Source organism: Cibotium barometz, chromosome 25, assembly GCF_041138505.1.
Source record: "Cibotium barometz isolate CiBa-2024 chromosome 25, ASM4113850v1, whole genome shotgun sequence".
In the NCBI taxonomy this organism is placed as follows: Eukaryota; Viridiplantae; Streptophyta; class Polypodiopsida; order Cyatheales; family Cibotiaceae; genus Cibotium; species Cibotium barometz.
Window position 1 is genome coordinate 11,904,404 of NC_141070.1, and position 21,164 is coordinate 11,925,567.

The window sequence follows — 21,164 nt, forward strand, 5'->3', positions numbered from 1 at the left end:
GATTCTCTGTCTCAGCAGTTGCAACTTTATCAGTTAGGTCTCCATGATCTTAATCCATAAGACGGTCAAAATGCTTCCCCAGCATTCTTGACATAAAACAGTCATTTACAAACAGTCACAAAATACACTTTCTATATCGAGCTCTCGTCTTTCCACATTACCCCTCCTCAGTCCACATTACTTATTCCACATTCCATTCAATGTGTACTCATTCTCATCCATTTACTCATATCGACGACACATTATTTCACATACACATTCACATTCATTATTCTACATACACATTCACATTCATTATTCTACATACATATCCATGTTCGTACATCCACATCATACATCCAATCCCATATCCGCATTCATACATCCACATCCATATCCACATCCATACATCCACATCCATATCCACATTCACATCCATACATCCACATCTACATGCATATATCCATTTTCACATCCACATTCACATACATACATCCACATCCGTATCTACATCCATACATCCACATCCACATCTACATTCACATTCACATCCATACATCCACATCTATATGCATACATCCATTTTTCACATCCTCCTTCATACATCCACATCCACATACATGCATACATCCACATCCACATCCACATTCACATCTATACATCCACATCTACATCCACATTCACATCTATACATACACATCTACATGCATGCATCCATTTTCACATTCATACATCCACACTCCCATTTCCACATCCACACAATCAAATCACACTTTTATAATCAAGGGGGGCTGTTATCTCATAATGGTCCACAAGTAGGATCTTTCACTACATATTACTTTAAAACTCAAATTGCACTACAACAGGGATAGATAAGAATAATGTATTACGGAAGTCATACAATAGATGATAAAGCCCCATGCCCATGTGCTTCTATGAAGGAAGCTTCAATGGCTAATCTAGATTTAATAAGATGAAGGCTATATGTTAGTAGAAGCTAGGGAGTAAAATAATGAATTGTGTAGAGAAATGGACTGATCGTGTATCTACATAGGCATATAGACACGACTCTATAGGTCCATGATCATAGACAGTGTCACGATCAGTGCGACGATGTAGACTCATCAACCCATAAAGATAAATTGCTAGGCATTTTTTGCACCTCTCATGGCCATTGGGGACCCAAAACATGGTTCATCCAAAAGGATTGGGGTTTGGTATTTTGTTGCATGCTCCAATTGGTGGCATGGTGTATGCTAGACCTTCCTTTGGGTGGTAGTACCCATATTTTCCATTGCCCTTTATAGTAGTAACCTTGTGCCCAGAGCATAAATTTTGGTACTTATCATGAAAATATCAATGTTGCTAAGGGACTGATAGGTGGCCTTGATTCTGCAAGGTTAGAAATGTTAGCAGTATTGGTGCTAGCTGGGTTAGTTATTAGAGAGGTCACTTGTGTCGAGGGGCTGAGGCGGTTTTTGAGATAGTGAAGGTTGATCCTCCTTAGGCAAGGCTTTTAATGAAGCTTGGTCACTTACCCCTACAGTCAAGTATAGAATAGGCCTCTTTTTAAGTAGCTTGGTTAAAGTGTGGGTTATTTTCATATATGTGATGGGTTGGATCACTTATTTTATGGGAGAATGATTTTTTGGTATTAACATTTGACAAGAAATGGGCTCCTAATCTTCTATAATCAGTGCAATTCCCTATCCGACGGCTAGTTGTAAGGTAGCACTTTGCGAATCCTAGTCTATTTGGCATTGATTGTCCCCCAAAAATGAGTAAATGCTCACATAAGATGAAGAGTTGACTATGTACAAGGGTTATTAGTAAAAAAACTATGAGTATTACTAAAAAAATGAGATATTTTGGATATAATGATTCTATTTTGACACCTGTGTAAGGAAGTGGAGTCCCTTCAAGGAGGCACCTACTTCACATGCTTGAATGAGTTTTAAACTCAAGAATAATGTGATATGTTTATCTCTCCTCTCTCTTGGATCAAACCGAATCAAAAAGGAACCAAACTAGGTCCAAATCTAGTCCAAATTCAACCAAATTGAATCTGGAAAATTCTAGAAATCAGTTGGTCTTGGTTAGAGCCTCCCTCTCCTATAAATAGAACCTGAGTCCTTTGTAAAAAAAATAAGAGAATTATACTATGCCAGAATTATACTGAAATAATGATAATTTTTACTATTCTTTAAAATTCTCTCCAAATTGAAGAAATTGGAGCTTCCCTCCTCCTTCAATCTCCATTGGTGACTCCATCAACATACCAAACCAATTGATTGGTTGGGGGCCTCTAGCGTGATCAAAGAATCAAGCAATTTGTAAGGTAAGGGTGAATTTTGATCTTTTTCTATAATTTCTCAATGTTTCTCTCTTCTAAGCTTGAGAAGCTTAATTGGAATGGCTTTTTAATGCTATTGAAGTTAATTGATGAATGGTAGTAAGGAAATACATAAATTCTCATTTATGCTTAATTTTAATGGTTTTTATGATTTTTGTCTTCTCTAAAATGATTATGATGTTATGTCTCATTGAAAAAAAAGGCATTCCCCTCTCTTCTTTAGTAAATCCAACCATTCTTTATCTTGGATGAATGATTAATGGATAAAATCAAGTTTTTCATAATGTTTCTCTTTGATAAGTAGAAAATGTTTACATTAGAATGATTTAAATACTCTTGGTGAACTTCTAATTAATTTTAGAGAATTAAAAATTGAAAAATGGTCAGCCATACAAAGGAGGTTATGGTAAAATTTTCTAAAATTTTGTAAAATAAGTTTTACTTTTTTTTAATTCAAAAAGAGTAATTCCCATCGTATATGTATTCTTAAAGTGTTAATTTTTATCCTAGGTATAAGAAAATGCATACTAAAAATATTTTATTAAACAAGTGTTACTTTCTTTAGAATTAAATTCTATGCATAGAAGGAAGCATATTGAAATTGTTATTTTGATTATAAAAGTGTGATTTTTCTCATAAATAATTTTTATGCATAAATGGATGCATAAAAGAAATTCTTTTATGTTAGAAGAGTGATTTTCATCATAAATTATTTGTATGCATAAACATATACATAAAAGATATTTTTTTATTAAAAGTGTGATTTTCATCATAAATGACTTTTATGCATAAATGGATACATAAAAGAAACTCTTTTATATTAAAAGAGTGAGTTTCATCATAAATGATTTGTATGCATAAACATATGCATAAAAGAAATTCTTTTATATTAAAACAGTGATTTTCATCATAAATGATTTGTATGCATAAACAAATGCATAAAAGATATTTTTTTATATTAAAAGTGTGATTTTCATCATAAATGATTTTTATGCATAAATGGATAAATAAAAGAAATTCTTTTATATTAAAAGAGTGATTTTCATCATAAATGATTTGTATGCATAAACATATGCATAAAAGATTTTTTATATATATTAAAAGTGTGATTTTAATCATAAATGGATTTTATGCATAAATTAGATGCATAAGAGAAATTCTTTTATTCTAAAAGTGTAATTCCTACTAAATTGGATTTATGCATGGAAAGATGCATAAATAGTTTATTTTAATCCAAAAGTGTTGTTCTCATCAATTTTGATTTTATGCATAGAATGATGCATAAAGAAATCTATTTTTAGTTCAAAAGAGTTATTTTCATCAATTTTGAGTTTATGCATGGGAAGATGCATAAAAGATTGATTTTTAATTCAAAAGTGTCATTCTCATTTAAAATAAATTTATGCATAGGAAGATGCATAAAAGATTGATTTTTGATTCAAAAGTGTCATTCTCATTTAAAATGAATTTATGCATAGGAAGATGCATAAAAGATTGATTTTTAATTCAAAAGTGTCATTCTCATTTAAATTGAATTTATGCATAGGAAGATGCATAAAAGATTTATTTTTATTTTGAAAGTGTTATTCTCATTAAAATGGAATTTATGCATAGTAAATGCATAAAAGGTTTAATTTTAACTCGAAAGTGTTATTTTCCTTACAATTGAATTTATGGCTAAATAGATGCAAAAAAAAGGATTTTTATAAAAGTGTTATTCCTACTAAAGTTGTCTTTATGCCTAATTAGATGCGTAAAGAATCTTTATATCAAAAATTAGAATTCTCTTACATTCTATAAATAGATGTGATGAGATGTGATAGGAATCAAATTGATGTAGATAGGAATCAAATTGATGTAGATAGATGAATGGATGATGTGGTTTGATGTGTGAATGATGTAGATTAATGTAGATTGATGTATGGATGATGTGGTTTGATGTGTGAATGATGTGGGATGATGTAAATGGATGTATGAATGTAGGTGTGGGTGTATAGATGTGTATGTATGAATGCGGATGTGGAAGTGAATGTATGAATGTAGATGTGGATGTGGATGTATGAATGTGAATGTGGATGTGGATGTATGAATGTGAATGGGAATGAGGATGTATGAATGTGGATGTGGATATGGATGTATGAATGTAGATGTGGATGTGGATGTATGAATATGAATGGGGATGTGGATGTATGAATGTGAATGTGGATGTGGATGTATGAATGTGAATGGGGATGTGGATGTATGAATGTGGATGTGGATGTGGATGTATGAATGTGGATGTGGACGTGGATGTATGAATGTGGATGTGGATATGGATGTATGAATGTAGATGTGGATGTGGATGTATGAATATGAATGGGGATGTGGATGTATGAATGTGGATGGGGATGTGGATGTATGAATGTGAATGTGGATGTGGATGTATGAATGTGAATGGGGATGTGGATGTATGAATGTAGATATGGATATGGATGTATGAATGTAGATGTGGATGTGGATGTATGAATGTGAATGGGGATGTGGATGTATGAATGTGGATGTGGATATGGATGTATGAATGACGATGTGGATGTGGATGTATGAATGTGAATGGGGATGTGGATGTATGAATGTGGATGTGGATATGGATGTATGAATGTGGATGTGAAAATGGATGTATGGATGTGGATGTATGAATGTGAATGTGGATGTCAATGTATGAATGTGAATGGGGATGTGGATGTATGAATGTGGATGTGGATATGGATGTATGAATGTGGATGTGAAATGATGTGACGCCGATATGAGTGAATGGATGAGATGTGATGACCTGTGAATTGGGATGTGAATAAATGATATGTGATGTGATGAGATGGAAAATGATGTGATTGGATGAGAATGAGTACACATATGAATGGAATGTTGAATAAGTAATGTGGACTGATGAGGGATAATGTGGAAAGACGAGAGTTCATTACGGAAACTGTATTTGTGACCTATTTGTAAATGACTTTTTTATATCAAGAATGTTGGGGAAGCATTTTGATTGTCTTGTGATTAAGGTCGTGGAGACCTAGCTGATAAAGTTGCAACTGCTGTGACGGAGAGTCAATGGAGGACGTCTCGCGTAGCAAGGTCGACCGAGGTCTTGACCAGCCTCAGTTCGATTTAAATGGTGAGCTTCCGGTACGGTGGATGAGGGACCAAGGAAGCGGCCTATGAGTGAAGCGCTAGGTGACTTGCGAAGGATCCTAGAGGGTGCTGACCATACGGTGCTCGGGCTCTGGGTCGCTGAAGATACCCACACGTGAGTTGTGGAAGATATTGAATCAAGGAGTAAGAGTTGTTTTCTGAAACTGGGCATGGATCTGGTTGATTGACCTTGCTGGTCCTCAACGGATGAATCCATGACTCTTTTATATGGATCTGTTGGTTGATCTTGCTGATCTTCCACAGAGATTCCATTTTGTTATGTGAATATATTGCCAGTTACTATGAGCTAGGAACTATCGAAAAGGCCCATGTGTGAACAGGTGGTGAGCGTTCTGGTTGCCAATGATGCCATAAGTACATCGATGAAGAAATGATTGAAAATAAGGATTCAACCAGAGATTTTGAGGATTGTAATCAGTGACACAATGGTTTCATCAAAGGATTGTTTTAAAGATAGTTGATGCTGAGAAAAAGGCAATTTCATATTGGGTGTATAAGTGGTGTGACTAGTTTTATGTTTGTATGAACATCTGGCTAGGGGGCCTGGGAACTCTTTTCCCTGGTACCCAGGACAAAACCTAACCAAATTCCTAATTGGATCCCATCACTACAGTGGTTGGGCGGTTGGCTAACCCATGGGACTGGATGGGGTTAGGCTGGACTAATGGATCCGTAAATCGAGACTCAATTTCTGTTTAGTTCGATAGATGAAGTAAATTCCAAACAAAAATTGTTCTATGAAAAAGAATCAACGACTGTACCTCTCAATGAGGAAAAAAGCGTTGGTCTCTATGATCCAAGTACAATCTTTTTCCCTGATCTGACTATGGGACTTATGGGTTCGATCAGATGAGCTCAGTTAGTTAAGGCTTTTGTAACATACCCATCTTCACTAATAAAATGCCCATGTAATTATGAGTTTTTATGGTATAAAAATCAATGATTTTATTATTTGAGTCATTTCTATTTAGAATATTCAAAATCTGAGCCCAAATTTGGAATCTGCGTGCGATTTTACCCTAATATAGGATTTTACAGCATCCAAAACGGACACCGGATCAAGCCTATACGCTAATTTCAATCATTTTAGTTAAAAATCCGCGACCTTTAAACCTTAATAAATGCACGACCGGGCGTCCGATTGATGAACGGTCTGAACCCCAACGACCAGGAGAACCTCTCGGACAAAAAAAAAAATTCGTCCCTCGGGGCGTTTCGGCACACAAATCGAGGTGGGTGTCCCAAATTTGGGTATCCCGCCCCAAAATTTAGGCCGTACACACTAACTAGGGTGCCCGTACGATGGCCGCCCAAGAACCAAAGGACGGTCGCCCACTGTTTGGTCCACACGTACCCTTACGTGGACACCCATGCTGCCCCAGACCAGATAAGGTACATGCGTACCACTCCTTTCCCGGACAACTGACACCGTACCTTTCCCCTAGACCCATGCAGGAGGCCACTGATCCATAGGCTTTGAAGGTACATCGTCCTTTCGTCCTTGCTTTGTGCAGCGCCTGTACCCATACCCCTCAGCTATATAAACCCCGGGGTGCTCCACAGGCAGCACGCATTTCTGTGTAGCGTATGACCTGTTGTACCGTCGTCCGTACCGCCATCCGTCCCTATGTAGCGTACTTGCTGCAGTACAACCGCCCTTGCAGCCACCCCTCTCACACCCCCTCATTTGCCTCTTTTCAGATAAGCCTATTTTTCTCCATTCCCCCCTTGCTAAGAGCCAGTGTCCTTAACTCTTCTTCCCTCCCCCCCCCCCCCCCCCCCCCCCCGTGTGAAGAGACTTACAGCAGCCCCTCACAATTTCCAGCAGCTCCTCACAGCCCTCTCCACGTTTTTACCCTTAAGGACATCTCACAAATTCCCCCCCCCATTTGCGTAGACTTTAATAAGGGTTTTTTACCTTAAGGGTTCGTGCGTCATACTCTTTTGCTTATACGAATTAGGTGATGTTGTATTCGATAAATTGCGTTGAAATTGTTATCTTCATGAATTGTGAATGCTATATTTAATAAATTGCATCGAAGTTGTTATCTTTAGAATTCAAGATTTTCTTTTTTGGCTTCAACGCTAACTCCGTTCCGTGCTTGTGTAGCCAGGCGGCGTCGTTAGCAAAGCTCGGGAATGGCCCAAGGTATCCCTCATACCTTTGGGAGAATAAGGATCGCCGATTGAGGCGAGAGATTATGAGGCTGCCTAGTTCTGAGGGCCCAGGCTAGTGCGGTAAATAAGCCCACCCTAGTGTGCAGACATCCCTCTGAGGGGCGGGGGGATCGAGCGATGGAGCCTGAGAGGGCGACAGGCCGGCTTGAGTCCTCGCCAGCGGCCGACGATGAGGTGTATGGTCCCGTAGGGTTTTTCCCAGCATGTAGAGGCTGGAAGGCCGAATTCTAGATCATCGGCAGTATAAGAATAAGAGAGCCGATTTGGCTTGTATGAAATTGGTTCATGTATAAACTTTTTATATAAATATATCTTGTCTTTGGTATGATTGCATTGTGTAAAAAAGGCTGTTTTAACGAACCTTGTGAAAAAGGGCCTTAATTAAGGAATATGTTTATTTATGTCAAACGGTGTGGTAGGACTAATTAGAAAACAAATTGATGCGTGAGTAGGGTGGAAAGTGGGAGGATGGAATGCCCCGACGGCACCATCCTATGGACGGGTGGACCCGATTAGTCGGGTAGCTTTTCAACAGATTAAGTGAAAGCCCTACGCTAGATAGTTAGGTTCTTGGGCAACTCTATTCTAGAAGACTAGGCCAGCGGCGGCGGTTGTGCCTTGCATAAGATGAGGAAAAAAGCGTTCTCTAGAAATCAAGTCTAGTAGTTGCCCAATTTGTGATCAATTGCCCTATGGGTGATTTGATGTTTAGAAAATTACGCTCCCCCTGCTGTGGGATAGAGCTAGGTCATACCTATAAATCGTATCCTTGAATCTCTACAGGGTCAAGGTGTCGATGAATAGGAAATTTTTCCCAAGATAAGACTTAGTGGACTATCTTAAGTGTTTCTCCCTTTTTTAAGGGAGGAACCTTACAATTGATATCAGAGCAAATCTTAGCTCCTAGGAATTGTCATTTAAGGATGAATGTTCTACCTAACATAATGCTAATTAGTAAAAACATCCTACTAAAATAAATAAGTTGAATTGATGTTTGAATGATTGTAGGAAGAGGAAGATGCCTACTCCAAGTTTTTAGTTTTCCAATGCATCTTCGAGACTGCTATAGTCACTCCTCGAATTTCGAGTTCCGCGACACCATGGTGCAGATATTAGAGAAGATGTCCCTCCCTCATTTCTCTCGTATTCAAAGAGGATGGGGTAGAGATTTCTGGAGTCGTGGGCCGAGATACTTCTTCATCCGAGCAGATCAAATTGGGAACCTCACCACCGACCTTAAGCCGATTCGTTGGATTGAGAAGCTGAAGATGATCCACTTATTTTGGTTCCTCGGTACCCCCAGGGCCGACACCTCTGTGAAAATAGATGAGGTTCGCATACCTCAGGATCGCTGGGTGTATGACAAAGTGATGCAGGTCTTACCTATTGATAGAGTAGCGGTGTAGGGATCTACCCCAATCCAAAGTCTACCACCCTTACCATCAATTTTTAGAGTCTTAGAAACTTCAACGGAACCCCCATATTTCACCTATGTGGACCGCTCTACCCTTATGTCATAGTCAAGCCTAGGAATTTCCCTTCATAGCAAATAAGACTAATTATATTAGTCTCAGATCTTTGTAATAAAACTTGTCCTTGTAAATATTTGGAAATAAAATAATTTCAATGTTTTACTCTCCAAAAATAAGCGTTGTGCAAATATGAATCTTGTAATCTTAAAATTGTTTTTACAATGATGGCCAGGACGACCAGCCTCCACTTCCCAATGTGCTTTACACCGATACCCAGGAGAAGACGCTCCTGCTCAAGCAAATGCAACCTCCCTCCTTTAAAGGAGAAGGTTCAAAGGTTGAGAAGGATGCTGAAGTCTGGATTGAGGCGATGGACGATTATTTCTCTACTGCCGGTACTGGAGTAGCAAATTAGTCTATGCTCGCACGGTTTCACCTCGTCGGAGATGCTAAGCTCTGGTGAAAACAGTGGTGCCATGACAAGGAAGTCACCGAGCATTCTCAAACGTGGGAAGACATCAAGCAGGCAGTGAAGGAAAGATATCTTCCCCCATCCCATGAATCCATAAAGATGAATGAGTTTTTTAGTCTTAGGCAGTGCAGCTTAACTCTTGAGGACTACTATTCCAAATTTATCACCCTTCGGAAGTATGCCCTAGCTATGACTACTTCCCAGCAAGTGGCTCGTTTTTGCCAAGGGCTAAATGAACCCTTAGATTCCCGCCTTGAATCAATGAGGCCAAGCACATTACAAGATGCTCTCATATGAGCAAAGCCCCTTGTGAAAGAAATGAAGGCTAACAAACCGAAGAATCAAAAGAGATCTTACCCTGAGGCAAATCTTAAAGATCAGCCCTACAAGAAACCTCAACAGAATTTCCCCTACTACAACAGAGGGTGACAAGGCAACTCTTTTGTCCCCCGCTCGTATGCTGCTTCTTCCAAAGAAGGCCCTCTGTGTTTTGAGTGCAATGAGCCGGGACACTTTAGAGCCGACTATCCCAAGATGGCAACATCATTTCCCCAAGGTAGCAGAGGAATCAAGGCCGTGAAACCCCTATCCACCAAGGTGCAAGAGGCAGTGGCCATGGCAGAGGCCGCGGAGGAGCAGTTGCTAGGACTGCCTGTGTTATAAGTGAAGAACCGACCTTGGAAACGGCTGAAGAAGAACCGACCTTGGAAACGGCTGAAGAAGAGCACGCCACTGTCCATGCGGCAGTAGAACACCAAGGTCCAAATAAACAATTTGGTGTAATCCAAACCCCCGCCACTCATCACGGTAAGCCATTTCAGCTTTTGATTGATTGTGGCAATACCCATTCATTCCTTTCTCCTAGGTGCTTGCAAAAATTAAACTTGAGTCAAAAAACAGCTAGAAGAATGATTGTAAGAGTTAGCCAGTGGGAAAGAAGTAGTATCTCGCCACTCTATAGGAAACCTTGATTTTGAGCTGGGTAATGAGCAAACTCATGGCCACTTTAGAGTCTTGCCATTAGGAATTTATGATGGAATCCTTGGGATGGATTGGTTAATTGCAAACAAAGCTAGCATTCATTGTAACCAGGGAGTATCACTTTTGAAAATGAGCATGGCCAAGTAATATCTGTTCAGGGGATCACAGGAAAACCTAAATCTAGGGTAGTCAAGGCAAAACATCTTCTCAAGGGGACACGTAAGGGTCAGCAAGTTTTCTTAGTCAAGCTCAACAAAGTCATTGAACCCAGTATGGAGACAGAACCCCCTTGGCTCCAAGAATTCTTAACATCTTCCCTGACGAGTTTACAGGGTTACCGCCTCCTTGAGAAGTCGATCATGAAATCGAGGTGATCCCTGGAGCTCAACCCGTCTCAAAAACTCCCTATAAAATGTCCCTTCCTAAAGCCATTGAACTTAAGGAGCAACTTTCCCAACTCATTGAACAAGGATTTGTACGCCCCAGTAGCTCTCCTTGGAGAGCACCTGTTCTTTTCCAAAAAAAGAAGGACGGGACTCTCCGCCTCTGCATAGATTATCGAGGGCTAAATCAAGTCAATGTCAAGAATAAGTACCCTATCCCTCGCATCGACGAACTTCTTGACAGGCTTCATGGGGCCAAAGTCTTCTCAAAAATAGATTTGAGGTCTGGTTACTATCAGATCAAAGTCAAGGAAGCAGATATACCCAAAATAGCCTTCAATACCCGTTATGGCCACTATGAGTTTACTGTAATGTCATTCGGGTTAACCAATGCTCCTGCAACCTTCAACCGCCTAATGCAAGATATATTCCATCCTTACCTGGATGAATTTGTGCTTGTTTTCTTTGATGACATCTTAATCTACTCCAAATCAATGGAAGAGCATGAGGAGCATATGCGTAGAGTTCTGCAATTGCTGCGCAGACACAAACTCTATGCCAAGAAAAGCAAATGTACCTTCTTTACTCATCAGATTGAGTATCTTGGATTCATTGTCTCCAAAGATGGCATCTCAGTAGACCCCGCCAAGGTCAAGGATATTCTAGAATGGCCACCCCCTAAATCAGTTCGTGAAGTTCGTGGATTTTTGGGAATCACGGGGTGGTATAGGATTTTTATCAAAGATTATGCCTTGGTAGCTGCACCTTTGACGGATCTTCTTAAGAAGGATTGCAAAATAGTGTGGCTGCCAATCCATCAAAATAGTTTTGATCAGCTCAAGGTCATTATCACTTCTGTCCCAGTCCTGAAACTTCCTGATTTCGCCAAGGAATTTGAAGTGGTTACTAATGCTAGTAGTCTAGCACTTGGTGGTGTCTTAGGCCAAGAAGGAAGACTAGTCGCTTATACTTCCCGCAAACTGAAGCAATATGAAGCAAATTATGCCACCCATGATTTGGAGCTCTTAGCAGTTGTTCATTGCCTCAAATTATGGAGACAATATCTCTTAGGGGGTAAATACCAGCTTGTAACTGACCACAAAAGTCTAAAGTGGATCTTCACCCATCAACATGCGACAAAGGAGATGGATTGAAATTCTACAAGAATATGACTTCGACATCAAATTTCGCCCTGGGAAAGATAATGTGGTAGCAGATGCACTTAGCGGCAAATCTTTCTTGAGTGCAATTTCAATGCCAAATAATCCCATACTGGTTAAGGTGGAAGAAGTCCCATCTCATGATCCAGATTATCAGAGGATGATAAAGTTAGTAGAAGAAGGAGGAAATTCAGAGAAAGAGAAGAATCTAATCAGGGGATACTCCACTCATGAAGGAAGCCTGTACTTCAATCACAGGCTATGTATCCCTAACGATCCTGCTTTAAAGAAACTAATCCTCCATGAAGCTCATGATAGCCCTGCTCTGCTGTAAGACACCCAGGCTATGCAAAAACATTAAATGCCGTAAGAAAGAGCGTTCATTGGGCAGGCTTGAAAAATGATGTGCTTCGGTACTTGAAGCAATGTCTCTCATGCCAAAGAATCAAAGCTGAAAGGGTCAAGATGCCTGGAAAACTTCAACCCTTAGATATTCCCCAAATGAAGTGGGAGTGCATTAGTACGGATTTTGTCACAAGTCTCCCCACTGTTCAAGGAGGATATGACTCCATTCTAGTAGTAGTGGACTTACTTACCAAAGTAGCTCACCTTATACCAGCAAAGAAGACCTTCAAAGCTTCTGATGTTGCTCGAATATTCATCAAGGAAGTCCTCAAACTTCATGGTCTCCCAAAAAGGATAGTAGGTGATCGGGATTCTGACTTCACTTCAAAATTCTGGCAGTCTTTATTTCAAGCCCTGGGAACTCAACTTTGCTTTAGCACAGCTTATCATCCAGAGACCGATGGCCAAATTGAGAGAGTCAATCAAGTAATTGAAGACATTCTCAGAGCATACTGTGGACGGGAACCCAGAAGGTGGATTCAATACCTTCCTCTGGTAGAATTTGCCTACAATACATCTTATCATCAAAGCATAGGAATGTCACCGTTCAAAGCACTCTATGGGCAAGAATGCTTGTCTCCTCTAAATTTCTCTTATCTGACCATAAGAGTTGAGGCATCCAGGAAAATGCTCGAAGAAATGGAGGAACAAACCAAGGCAATCCAAAAGGATATTAAAGCTGCCCAAGATCGACAAAAGCATTATGCTGACAACAAGAGGTCTGAAAGGATCTTCAAGGAAGGAGACAAAGTTCTTCTACGAGTGTGACCCAAACGAAGTTCTCTATCACTTGGGAAATATAAGAAGCTCAGCCCTAGGTATTGTGGTCCTTATACAGTTATCAAGTGTCTAGGTAAAAGTGCCTATAAACTCCAACTCCCAGCCCATATCAAAGTCCATAATGTATTTCATGTAAGTTTGTTAAAACCATATGTCCCCCATCTCGATCATATTCTTGATGATGAACAAGTTGTAATCCCTACTCAAGGAGTCCTTGAATTACAGCCCAGTAGCATCATAGATTCTAGGGAAAGGTAACTCCGAAATAGAACTCTTGTAGAACATCTAGTTCAGTGGAAAGATTACCCTGAAGAGGATGCAACTTGGGAAGATGAAGCTACACTCTTAAAGGATTATCTTACCCTGAAGAGGATGCAACTTGGGAAGATGAAGCTACACTCTTAAAGGATTATCCCCAATTCATGATGACGAGATGAGGACATCTCGATTTCTTTAAGGGGGGAAGGATGTAACATACCCATCTTCACTAATAAAATGCCCATGTAATTATGAGTTTTTATGGTATAAAAATCAATGATTTTATTATTTGAGTCATTTCTATTTAGAATCTTCAAAATCTGAGCCCAAATTTGGAATCTGCGCGCGATTTTACCCTAATATAGGATTTTACAGCATCCAAAATGGACACCGGATCAAGCCTATACGCTTATTTCAATCATTTTAGTTAAAAATTGGCGACCTTTAAACCTTAATAAATGCACGACTAGGCGTCCAATTGACGAGCAGTCTGAACCCCAATGACCAAGAGAACCTCCTGGACAAAAAAAAAATTCGCCTCCCGAGGCGGTCCGACACGCAAATCGAGGTGGGCGTCCCAAATTTGGGTACCCTGCCCCAAAATTTGGGCCGTACACACTAACTAGGGTGCTCGTACGATGGCCGCCCAAGAACCAAAGGACGATCGCCCACTGTTTGGTCCACACGTACCCTTACGTGTGGACACCCATGCTGCCCAGACCAGATTAGGTACATGCGTACCACTCCTTTCCCGGACAACCAACACCGTACCTTTCCCCTAGACCCATGTAGGCCACTGATCCATAGGCTTTAAAGGTACACCGTCCTTTCATCCTTGCTTTGTGTAGCGCTCGTACCCATACCCCTCAGCTATATAAATCCCCGGGGTGCTCCACAGGCAGCACGCATTTTTGTGTAACGTATGCCCTGTTGTACCGCCGTCCGTCCCTGTGTAGCGTACTTGCTGCGGTACAGCCACCCTTGCAGCCACCCCTCTCACACCCCCTCATTTGCCTCTTTTCAGATAAGCCAATTTTCCTCCATTCCCCCCTTGCTAAGAGCCAGTGTCCTTAACTCTTCTCTCCCCCCGTGTGAAGAGACTTACAGCGGCCCCTCACAGTTTCCAGCAGCTCCTCACAGCCCTCTCCACGTTTTTACCCTTAAGGACATCTCACAATTCCCCCCCCCCAATTTGCGTAGACTTTAATAACAGTTTTTTTACCTTAAGGAAGGGTTCGTGCGTCATACTCTTTTGCTCATACGGTGGGCAAACGAGCTCAGAATTCAGATCCGACTAAAGCAGTTCGATCGCAGCAGCAAGCTCTACAAGGCGACGCTTAAGATGGCCTCTTCTCGAAGACGTCATAATATTGCCTCAAGAGGAGCGCGCAATAACGAGATGAGGGAAGATGCGCCCAATGCGGCTCCAGCCCTCCCTTTTCAAGCTCCTTAAGGAAATGGTGGCCAGGTTAGCTTGGTTAATTTTTAAAAGAAGATATTTTTCTTAAATTAGTGTTAATGAATGGTGTCTTTTCCTTTTAAAATGACGACAAAAAAAAATTGTATGAAGTTACGAATTAGGTGATGTTGTATTCGATAAATTGCATTGAAATTGTTATCTTCATGAATTGTGAATGCTATATTTAATAAATTGCATCGAGGTTGTTATCTTTAGAATTCAAGATTTTCTTTTTTGGCTTCAACGCTAACTCCGTTCCATGCTTGTGTAGCCGGGCGGCGTCGTTAGCAAAGCCCGAGAATTGGCCCAAGGTATCCCTCATACCTTTGGGAGAATAAGGATTGCCGATTGAGGCGAGAGATTATGAGGCTGCCTAGTTCTGAGGGCCCAGGCTAGTGCAGTAAATAAGCCCACCCTAGTGTGCAGACATCCCTCTCTGAGGGGCGGGAGGATCGAGCGATGGAGCCTGAGAGGGCGATAGGCCGGCTTGAGTCCTCGCCAACGGCCGACGATGAGGTGTATGGTCCCGTAGGGTTTTGCCCAGCATGTAGAGACTGGAAGGCCGAATTCTAGATCATCGACAGTATAAGAATAAGAGAGCCGATTTGTCTTGTATGAAATTGGTTCATGTATAAACTTTTTATATAAATATATCTTGTCTTTGGTATGATTGCATTGTGTAAAAAAGGCTGTTTTAATGAACCTTGTGAAAAAGGGCCTTAATTAAGAAATATGTTTATTTATGTCAAACAGTGTGGTAGGACTAATTAGAAAACAAATTGATGCGTGAGTAGGGTGGAAAGTGGGAGGATGGAATGCCCCGATGGCACCATCCTATGGACGGGTGGACCCGATTAGTCGGGTAGCTTTCCAACAGATTAAGTGAAAGCCCTACGCTAGATAGTTAGGTTCTTGGGCAACTCTATTCTAGAAGACTAGGCCAGCGGGCTGTGCCTTGCATAAGATGAGAAAAAAAGCGTTGTCTCTAGAAATCAAGTCTAGTAGTTACCCAATTTGTGATCAATTGCCCTATGGGTGATTTGATGTTTAGAAAATTACGCTCCCCCTGCGGGATAGAGCTAGGTCATACCTATAAATCGTATCCTTGAATCTCTACAGGGTCAAGGTGTCGATGAATAGAAAATTTTTTCCAAGATAAGACTTAGTGGACTATCTTAAGTGTTTCTCCCATTTTAGAAGGGAGGAACCTTAGAGCTTTTGACTACGTTAGGGAAAAGGTATCCTAGTGGAATCGCCCGTGCTTTCCGGGCAAAGGAAGTTTTTTCGAGTTCAGTTTTGGAAAAACCGATGGATTAGTAGTCTCTTGTCCGAATATCCGTGGTAGCGAGGCCTCGAGTGTGCGACCCTGCCCCATGCAAGAAGTGCTACTTTTGCTGCTAGCACCCCTGAATTTGTTGCGCGGTGGGGACAGGGATTTTACAGTTGGTATCAGAGCTATTTGGCTAATAATGATCAACCGAGAAGCCAAATATGTCAAAAATTTATCAAGAAGTACGAAAAGGTTATAATTGTGTGATAAAATTCATACAATTTGTTATTCAAACTGAAATTCGTAAATTGGTAATTGGGTTTTCAGATGGAAGTACCGCAATTGTATGGAATCCCTGACTTGCTTTGAGGCCTAGACATGTGATATTTACCTTATAGTTCCAAGAACCATGACTACCCATATATGAGTAAATCTAAGACTTGAAATTATAAGCATTAATGCTATCCAGATGATGTATTCGAATGTGGTTGATATGATTTTTAAATTCTAGTTGAGAACTGATGAGTTGATTTGGATTCTGATTGAAAAATGATGATCCCTGAAATTTGGTTGAAATGTAATAAGCTGAGCGAAACCGCAATGAGGATGAATGGGACGAGTCCCTGTGATGATGTTCTTAATTGGAATGACGTTAATGACTTCAGCCGATCACTATGAGATTAGTGGATTGTGCTGGCAGATTGCTACTGTTAACTTTTGTCCAGTGGATCAAGTTAAGGGATGATAAATTAAAAATATGAAAAATTGAAATCCCCATGAAGGACTGTTCAGATGGAAAAAATTAGTATGATGGACCATTATTGTGTTAAAGATATGAATGAGATATTTTGAATGAATTATTAACTAATAATGCGTTTTATATGAGTATCTTTATCCCTTGATTCTGTGGGGAGCCGACCTATTTAGAGAATCCCTAGAATCGGTTGAATCATAAATAAAGAGACTTAACAAGAATTTTCGTATTGATAGGAACATGGATCGAGGTCATCGTGGTAGAAATGTTAACCCCTAACTCGATGAAGAAGAGTTCGACCTGGATGTTCGTAAAACTCTTCATAGTTCGCAGCCTGGACCTTTCAAGGGTGAAGGGAAAAACTTGGGCGAGGCTGTGGAGAAGTGGATCAAATCAATGGAAGAATACTTCGATGTCACCGGGTACAATGAGAAGAGCAAAATGGCTCTTGCAAGGCTGAAGATAGTGGAGACAGCTAGAGTGGCATGGAGAAACCACTGCGAGATAAACTGTCTCGACCGAAATACCCAAACTTGGACTGATCTCAAAATTTACCTAAGGACGAGGTTATGTCCTCCCAGATTTTTAGAAATAAAGATGAATGAATTCTTAGAGTTAGCCCAGGAGAGTAGATCTATTGAAGCATATCACCAAGCATTCGCGATCCTCCTTAGATACTCCCCTCAGAACAGCTGATGGCCAGGTTCATTCGGGGACTGAACGAACCTTTGAATATCCTGGTGAAGAATGCCAAGCCAGTTTCCATGGCCGAAGCAGTTTGGATGGCGAAGGATTTCGCCAAAGTCTTTGATGTCAAAGTCCCGCCAAAGCTAGCACCATCACCTTTCAAAAGGTTTTTATTCCCAGAAGGTGATTCCAACCTTCCTCCGCCTAAGAGACATCAGGGTCAAACCCAGGATATGGGAAGTTCCAGAATGGAAGAAATGTCCTTTTCTCGAAACTCAATCTCCTGGATTTCAACTTCAGAAGTTCCACCCTTGAAAAAGAGAGTGAAATGCTATAACTGTCAAGGGTTTGGACATCGCAGCATGGATTGCCCAACCCCTTTTGGATCAAGGTTTTCAGGGCAGGAAAATCAAGGATCAAGATTCCAGACTCCAGCCCCTTCCGTCTAGAGTAATCACGGTTCTATCTGCCAAAATCAGAGAAATCCCAGAGGTAGACCCTCTATCTATTGAGAAAATGTGGTGCTCATGCTAGATCAAGTGTGTGGAGAGGAGAGACTCAAAAAGTACAAGAACAAACTCTTGCTTATAAAGTTGTTTATGAATACAACTAGGCTTTGCTCACATACAAAATGCCTCATGGCCTCATCTTTAAATAGATGAGCTAGTGGACCTTAAGTCCATTCACACTCACACCCTTCTCTTCCCCTTATACATAACCTTAGTCTCTTAATACCCCCCCTCAATACCAACTATGAAAGAATGGAATAGGTGGTATTGGACATAGGATGCCTTTATAACATTAGGCATACAAGGTTTGGAATATAGGTGTGGTTATCTAGGATTTATAAATGTGTTCCTAGAGCCTTAGAGGCTATTACATTGATGCCATCTAAGTCTATTTGTTGTCGATGAAGATGTACACCTCAATGATGGTGCACCCCATTCTTTGTGTTTGCTTGACTTCTTGTAGATGACATGCTTTAGACATACATGCCATTGCTTCCACCACATGCTTTCCACCTTGACCATTCTCACACAATGATCAAAACAAGGCTGCCACCTTTGCTTAAGTGGTTTGCTTATAGATGTTCCTTCAACATGCTTGATGCTTCCTTTAATACCATATCTCCTCCATGGGTAATGAGGTAGATTTAAATGGGAAAGGGAAAGGGAAAGGGAGGGTCTTACCACTTGCCTTATGGATTGGTCAAGGGCAGTGTCTACTCCACAAGGGCAGTGTCTACTCCACAATTACAACAACTTTTGTGCATGTTGGTTAAATGATACCCATTAGGGTTTAAAGTTACAAGCTTAATGAAAATGAGTAATTGGTTGAGGTAAATGCTCAAACCAATAAGGTTCATCATCTTTGGCTCAAGAAGGAGAGGGCATGGCTCATAATGTTGCCAATGCCTCTTACAAAACAATGCCAAACGATGCTTAAAATCATGACAAACAACAAGGTAGAGCATTTAGGGATTCTATGATCAACCTTACAACTCATCTTATACAATGAAAATGTAGAATATGCAGCAGAATGACATGCCTTAGGCTTGGGAAATGAGAACATATGGCTTATGACATGCCTATGCCTCTTACAAACAAGGGCCTCAAGGATAATACACATAAATATTGAAGATGAGCACTTAGTGTACATGTGCCCAACTTTAAAAACACTCATAATAATGAGTTTTATGATAAAAAACCAGAAATCTTCAGCCTCTTGGCTTATGTGATGAAGACAATGGTTCATGGTTGCACCATTTCTCCTTGGAAGAAACGGGTTGACGATGGAGACTTGAATGTGGCACTTATGGTGTGTGCCCGGCCTCCAATGTTGATGAAGAAGAGCCTCCTTAATGTAAATGACCTCCTCCTTTGATGGTTAAGACTACCTTAGTGTTAAGCAACACTTTGGTTGATGATTAATATCACCATTAGTGTGTATAAAACACAATTAGTGCCAAAAAACCACATTTTTAGTATCAAATGACACTTATTTTGGTGATTAATTCACCATTTAGTGTTTAATAACACTATTAGTGTTTAAGAACACTTTCCCTTTGCTCGATTAACAAATTAATTAGTGTTAAACAACACAATTAGTGCTTAAAAGCACACTTTGAAACACTTTGAAAGCTTGAAAGTTGATATTGATGTTGAAGCTTGATGAGCATGAGGCTTATGGGTACCTCATGTGAATGGAACCTCTTCAAAATCAAGAGAAATCTCAGCAACAAACATTTACTTCATCAGTTGATTGATTAGAGCAAAGGAGGTGATGATATAAGCAAGAAAAAACTCCAAAATTGAAGCTTTAATGGAAGCTTGAAGGAAAAAGATGAACCCCCGCCTGGTTTTTTGTCTGCAGCAGCAGCCGGCGCCTCGAAGGTTTGTTGAAGCTCAAACCAGAGATGTGGAGTGTAGACTCAATGGGCTACCATAGCCCTCAAGCACCATACCCAATGGTGGTCTACAGTCGGGCAATGGCTGTACGACCAGCGCAGAAGCAAGCGGCTCACTCAGTCCTCACGAATACCGCAGCAGCACCAGATCAATCGTTGCAATTAGCTGTACAAAATCATCCGCCTGAAGCTGCTCTTCATTTCCTTAGTTGAGATCTCCACACGATGTTGCCTCTACAAGCTGGTAGAAGGCCTCCAATGGAAGAGGGTTGAGCTCCACACAAGAAAGATAAGGAAAAAATGGAGATATTTGACCTATTCTACACCACAAGTGGTTCAAATCAACCAAGCTCTGATACCATGTTGAGAAAACGTGGTGCTCATGCTAGATCAAGTGTGTGGAGAGGAGAGACTCAAAAAGTACAAGAACAAACTCTTGCTTATTAAGTTGTTTATGAATACAACTAGGCTTTGATCACATACAAAATGCCTCATGGCCTCATCTTTAAATAGATGAGCTAGTGGACCTTAAGCCCATTCACACTCACACCCTTCTCTTCCCCTTCTACATAACCTTAGTCTCTTAATACTATCCAACCTGTAGTTTCAATCCAAAGTAATGCAAGACCTGGACCACCTTAGAATAGAGGTAGACCCTCTATCCAACCTGCAGGTTCAATCCAAAGTAATGCAAGACCTCCACCTCAGAATAGAGGAAGTCAAAGAGAGTTGTTCCCAAATCGGCCATCCACTTCCAAGGTAATAACGCTAGAAGTGATTAAAGAAGAAGAAGAAGATGAAAGAGATCATACTCCACCTGTGAGATGAGGACATCTCGCGTTTTTAAGTGGGGTAGAATGTAAGATTCCTCCCCAACCTCTCACGATGTCTAGTATCTTCCCCTATAGAGTCAAATCCCTCTTCAAAAATATAAAAGATCTTGTTTCTACCAGTTTTGGCCTAGAGAGAGAAAA